This window comes from Citrus clementina, unplaced genomic scaffold (genome assembly GCF_000493195.1).
Source record: "Citrus clementina cultivar Clemenules unplaced genomic scaffold, Citrus_clementina_v1.0 scaffold_8, whole genome shotgun sequence".
Taxonomy (NCBI): Eukaryota; Viridiplantae; Streptophyta; class Magnoliopsida; order Sapindales; family Rutaceae; genus Citrus; species Citrus x clementina.
In genome coordinates this window covers 18,504,783-18,511,577 of record NW_006262022.1, presented here as the reverse complement: position 1 = coordinate 18,511,577, position 6,795 = coordinate 18,504,783, and the positions used below count along the sequence as shown (strand labels likewise).

Sequence of the window (6,795 nt, the reverse complement as noted above, 5' to 3'; positions counted from 1 at the left end):
TCCTCACCATAATATACGCAAGATAGTTCAGCAACTTGCTTTACTGCTGTATGAGCAGAAGTCATGGCTTTCACCATGTTAGTCAATGAAGTTACCTGAGCTGACAATGTTGTAATTGCATCTATATTATGTACTCATGCTGCTCCTCTTGCTACCGTTTGTCTAGTTCATGGCCACTGATAATTATTGTTGGCAATCTCTCTAAAATTTTATAAGCTTCAGTGTAAGATTTGGATAACAGAACTCCATTTGCTGAAGCATCAACTATCAATATCGTACTTGGATTTAACCCATTGTAAAAGGTTTCCAACTGTATGCAACAAGGAATGCCATGATGAGGACACCTTCTGAGCAGCTCTTTAAATCTCTCCTAAGCTTCATACAAACTTTCATCTTCAAGTTGATGAAAATAAGTGATCTCATTCCGCAATTTTGCATTCTTGGTTGGTGGAAAATATTTCATTAAAAATTTGTCAGCCAATTTATTCCATGTAGTGATGGAATCAAATGGTAATGAGTTCAACCATACTCTTGCTCGATCTCTTAAGGAGTAAGGAAAAAGCCTTTGTCTTAAAGTATCTTGTGTTGCTCCAGGAATTTTAAAAGCATCACTCACTTCCAAAAATATATATGTATATATATATATGTATATATATATGTATATGTATATGTATATATATATGTATATATATATACAGAAAATTTTTATTTCAGGTGTTTAAAATTCGGGGAAAATCTAGTAAAATTTAAAAGCATGAGGTTTTAAAGATTTTTTAGAATTTTCTAAACTTTAAAATCCCCTACAAAAAAAATAACATATATACATACACACAAAGAGTTAATAAGGCCTCAATTGACAGATAACTAACAAAATTAATGAAAACCAAATTTTTTCCCTAACAACAACTAGTCTACCTTAGAGCGGTTGGCGCATTGACTTGTTGCCTCACGTCATTCATTTTATAAATTTGCCTTGCAATGTGTTTCTTTGTGCATACATCATTCCTAGATGTTTATTTCTATCTGCCTTGGCTAGCTAATCTTAGTTTCTTGTTGTTCTCATCTTTCACTTTTCTCTACTGTTTCTATGATTATCAAGTCTCGGTTGATCGTCCATTACGTAATGATGTCACCAAACTTGAAAAATAATTTAGTAATTTTCTCACTCATTTTTTTTATCATATTTTGTGTTTTAAATTTTCCACTGGTTGTTCTTCTTATTATATGGAAGAAGCCCACGCACTTCTTAGATGGAAAACTAGCCTTCAAAATCATAATAATGGATCTCTCCTGTCTTCATGGACTCTTAACAATGTCACCAAAACAAGCCCATTTGCTTGGGTTGGAATTCATTGCAACCGTGGTGGAAGAGTCGATAGTATTAACCTCACAAGTATAGGTTTAAAAGGTATGCTTCATGATTTCTCATTCTCATCGTTTCCTCATATGGTGTATCTTGATCTTTGGCGTAATCAACTCTATGGAAACATCTCGCCTTAAATTGGTAACATTTCAAGACTCAAGTACCTTGATTTATCATCCAATTTGTTTTCTGGTACCATACCACCACAAATTGGCCACCTAAGTTATCTCGAGACCCTTCAGTTGTTCGAGAATCAAATAAATGGCTCAATTCCTTATGAAATAGGCAGATTAAGTTCTCTAAACTACCTTGCTTTGTACTCAATTTATTTAGAAGATTTAATCCCTCCATCTTTGGGCAATTTGAACAACTGAGCTACCTTGTATCTTTATCACAATTCACTTTCTGACTCAATTCCTAGTGAATTGGGAAACTTGAGGTCACTTTCCACACTTAGTTTGGGGTACAATAAACTCAGTGGCTCAATCCCTCATTCTTTAGGTAACCTAACCAACTTGGCTACCTTGTATATTCATACCAATTCACTTTCTGGCTCAATTCTAGGTGAAATAGGAAACTTGAGGTTTCTTTCTGATTTAGAATTGAGCAATAATAAACTCAGTGGCTTAATCCCTCCATCTTTGGGCAATTTGAGCAATTTAGCTACCTTGTATCTTGATAACAATTCACTTTCTGACTTAATTCCAAGTGAATTGGGAAACTTGAGGTCTCTTTCCGATACCAATTGAACAATAATAAACTCAGTGGCTCAATCCCTCATTCTTTAGGTAACCTAACCAACTTGGCTACCTTGTATATTTATAGCAATTCACTTTCTGCCTCAATTCAAGGTGAAATAAGAAACTTGAAGTCTCTTTCTAATCTAGCATTAACTAATAATAAACTTAGTGGGTCAATTCCTCCATCTTTGGGCAATTTGAGCAACTTAGTGAAATACAAGTATGCAACCCAAGAGGGGGGGTGAATTGGGATTCTAAAAAATTATTCAATTTATTAAAGAAAATCTTAATGCAATTATAAATCAAATTCAAAGCAATAACAATTAAGAGAACCACAATATAAAAAGATAAGGGAAGAGGGATTCAAACACCGAGATTTTTACGTGGTTCGGCCAACCTCGCCTACGTCCACGCCTCCAAGCTTTCCGGGCTTGAGGATTCCACTAAGCAAGCCTCCAAGGCTTCAAATGCTTACACTTGACTTCCAAGGTGTCAATGGACCTTTACAACAAGAGATTATCCCCAATCTCTTAACCCAAGTGTATCCCAACACTTACAATCACTCAAAATAAAGGATTACAAACTGTTTTGCCTCTCACAATATATAAGATTACACAATGATGCTTAATATGTGAATAGATGAAGCAAGAATGTGTTCTAAGCTCTATGAAGATTGTATTCTCGAATATTAGCTCAAATGGTCGTGTTGTGATCAATCTTCTTTGAATTTGAATGAGCTTATTTATATTTGGAGCCGAAAATCTAGCCGTTACAAACTGTCGGACAGAAAACGGTTCGCCGTTAACCATAAACGGTTAACCGTTTAGGCTGGTCAAAATAACCGTTGGGCCAGATTTCAAATAAACGGTTTGCCGTTTATGGTTGCCCTTTCGCCGTTAACTTCCAGAGACCTGCAAAATGAGTATTTGTTATCTGTTTACACTAAACGGTTAAGGACTTGCGTGAAGTGGCTTCTCTGGACATTATCGGTTAACCGTTTTATATAAACGGTTCGCCGTTTGTCTCCAGTAACCTGCAAAACAATTTAGCCTTATCAGGTTTCGTTAATCAGTGCCAGAGGAGGACAATCTTCAATTCTGGAAGTTATCGGTTAACCGTTTAAAATAAACGGTTCACCGTTAGGTTCCAGTAGCCTTCCCATCTTGGGTGTTTTCCGTTAAGCATAAACGGTTAGAGCTTAGGTAATATGTTGCTCTCTGGTGATAATCGGTTAACCGTTTACAATAAACGGTTCACTGTTAAGTTCCAGTAACCTTCCCATCTTTTGTGTTTTCCGTTTTTCATAAACGGTTAGAGGTTTAGGAAATATGTTGCTCTCTGGCTGTTATCGGTTAACCGTTTAAATAAACGATTCACCGTTTATAACCAGAATTGCATTTTAAACCAGTTTTTTTGCAGAGAATCTTTTTCTAATTTTAAAGTCCATCTTTTATGAAGCATGAATGGAATGATTACTAAGGCTCTCGTTTATTAAGAAATAGCTCCAATACTTTTATCAAAGATCATTTAAAATTTGTTATCATCAAAATCAATATTATTAACATATTTATGTTAACAATCTCCCCCTTTTTGATGATGAAAAATTCTAATCAATGTTTAGCTCCCCCTTAATATGTGCTCCCCCTAAATGTATGGCCAAATTGAGAAATGTGAATAAAAGGATTTTTGCTTTAAATTGCCCCATTTTAAATCCATCTTAAAACAAATATCTCCCCATTTAAAAATCATCTTAAAACAATATCTCCCCATTTAAAAACCATCTTAAAAACTTTAATTATCTCCCCCTTCATCATCAAAAAGAAAAGAGGAAATAAGAAATACGCAAATCCATGAAAGAAAGTGCCCGGTTTTGGCAAGCGAAAAAAAAATTTTGGCAGAGTTTCCCCTTAAAAATGAGTAAAACCATAAATACACAATGAGATAAAACACTTCCAAAATTAGAACAACATTAACTTCTGCTTTCAACAAGCCAACAACTCCATGAACAAGACAAAATAACACTTCAATATCCACAAATATACCAACACTCCAATATCCACAAATAAACCATTTCTACAAAATCCAACCAATTAGGCAATCACAAAGCATCAATAAGCTAATCATCAAGAACATCACACACATATGCATCAAAATCAAAATAATAATAAAAATGCTAGCAACCAAAATGTAAAATGTATGTGCGAAGACAAAGCTCAGAAACTACGGAGGCGGAGAAGATGTGCTCCCTGGATCATAGCCGAAATAGCCGAGAATAGTGCGCTGTCCAGCGATAAGCTCCATCTGCTGATCAAGGCTCTGCCGCTGGAATATCTGAAAGTCAGAACGCAGCTGCTGGTGGTCATGGGAAAGAGTGTCCAACCGATCAAGAATCAGCTGCTGGCGCTCCGAAATCCGCTGAACATCAGTGATCAGCTGCTGCACTGCATCTGAAGCAGGGGGCTGAACTGGAGCTGGAGGCGGCATAGAGGCAGATGGCTGCTCGGGAACAGCAGAAGGCTCAGGAGCAGGAGGCGGCTCGGAAGAGGAGGGAATATCAGCATCCATCGCACGCTCCTCAGAGTCTGAGTCAGCTGGAGGCTGAGGAACAAAACGGCGACGCGGAGGATGAGGATGAGCGCCTAGTCTAAAGTCAGGAAGCTGGTTGGGACGATAGACATCATTGAGCATCCGATCGTCCTCTGGAGCAATCAAGGTATCCCGGTTTTTGGAGTTGCTTGTCTTTATCCACACTCCATTCTTTCTAGAGAATTCGATACTGGTTACTGCCTCGGAACCAATCCGTCGAGTCTCCATATGTCCAGTATCAAGAAGTGGCACCTCAAAGCGTCGCAGTATTTTAGTGATGATACTGCCGTAGGGAAGCAAGCGGTGGTTGACCACTGGAGTACTCAGCATATGTCGCACAATAATATACCCGAGGTTAATGGGACGGTCTGTAAGAAGGCTATCCAATAAGGCGACGTCTAACCTCGTAACCTCATCCGAGTGACCCTTCCTAGGAGTCACTATGTGCTGTAGAATAGAGTGAAGAATACGAACTTGGAGCGGTAAAAGTTGAGACCGAAATGGAAGCTGACAGATATCATCCGATAAGTCTCGACGACGACATATATTACGGACGCCGTGAGTATGAGAAAAAGTATCAAAGGAGAGGGTTTTCCTAGAGGTGTAGATGTCAATCCCCTCACAAGAGATACCTAGAAAGTCAGCTAAGTCCGCATCATCAAATTCTATGGGTACACGGCCGACTTAAGTGACTATCCTATTTGGACGAGTATTGGAGATATCCATGTTCGAATAAAAGACTCGCACTAAGTTTGGATAAACTCGGTCATCAAAATCAATGCCAGACTCCCAAGGCCGAAGCATATCCCGAATACTTCTACCACATACAACCAAATTATGGAATTCATCAATGTCAACAAAGAAGGAGTCAAGTACCTTTCGACCATCAAAGCGATCTTCGAACCGCTTAGCCAAGGCAGGTGTGGGAAAGTGAATCCTTGAAAATTCAGAGACCTCTCGAGGTGGTATGGGGTTCCTTGGAGGCACAGATTTACGTCTGAGATTTCTCCGAGGAGGTTCAGCCATGGAAACACGTAATGAGGAGTAGAAGATGTGATTAGGATGTTTAATTTGGTTGAAGAAAGGTGGAAATCGGATTAAGGACAAAGAAACCCGACCCGCGACAGTTAGGGTTTAGATTTGGGATTTTTGAAATTTGGGTTCGATTTGAAGTTTTGAATCGGTAGAAATGTTCTAAAGGTGATAAGAAATGATTTTGAAGGTTTGATTTGGCAAGGAAAGCAAGAAAAATGAGGATTTGAGGACAGAGAAACCTTCGGCTGCGCAACAATGGTGGAAACGGTGAAAGGGTAACTGGAGAAGGAGAAGAAAACCTTTAAACAGTTTATATACTTCGAGAAAACGGTTAACCGTTTATTGAAACGGTTAAAGGGTAACGTCCAGAGGCTGAAGAAAGGGAAACGGTGAAAGCCTAAGCGCTTAACGGCTAAGGAGTAACTGTTAGAGGACTCTCTGTTGAAAAACGGTTCACCGATTGTGGCAAACGGTGAAAGGGTAAACGGGCAGACACATAATCTCGTTTCTGGAATTAAACGGTGATCCGTTTATAGGAACGGCTAACCGTTTATTCAATCTGTAATTTCGCACATTTGATTTAATTTTTGGCCAGCAAATAATATATTCTAAGATCATTTAATTGATCTGAAAATATTTTATGAGCCAATTTAATGCATGATTCATGGACATGTTTTCAACCAATCAATTCATACAATCAAGAGTTATTAATGCAAATTCATCATTTGTCTACCAAGCTCAAGCATTTCATAAATAGTAATCAATCAATTCAGTACACTCAATAGCATGAATAGAGATGTTAATGCAAAAATTTCATCATCCCAAGTTCATGCCGAATTTTTGAAAATTGTTCTTCGCAAAGCGGTTTTGTGAAAATATCGGCAAGTTGTTTTTCCGTGGAAATAAACTCTAATGCAATATCTCCCTTTTGAACATGATCTCTCAAGAAATGATGTCTTATTTCTATATGCTTGGTTCGAGAATGTTGAATGGGATTCTTTGAAAGGTTTATAGCACTAGTATTATCACACTTAATAGGAATTTGTTCAAGATTAATGCCATAATCTCTAA

General features: G+C 37.9%; 1 non-coding gene across 1 annotated transcript; it reads left to right on the top strand.

Annotated features, from left to right (window-relative positions):
• Positions 1–326: 326 nt before the first annotated feature.
• LOC112096623 lies at positions 327–433 on the top strand. The gene has a single exon (XR_002904520.1). It is a non-coding gene; the product is annotated as a small nucleolar RNA R71 (small nucleolar RNA).
• Positions 434–6,795: the final 6,362 nt, after the last annotated feature.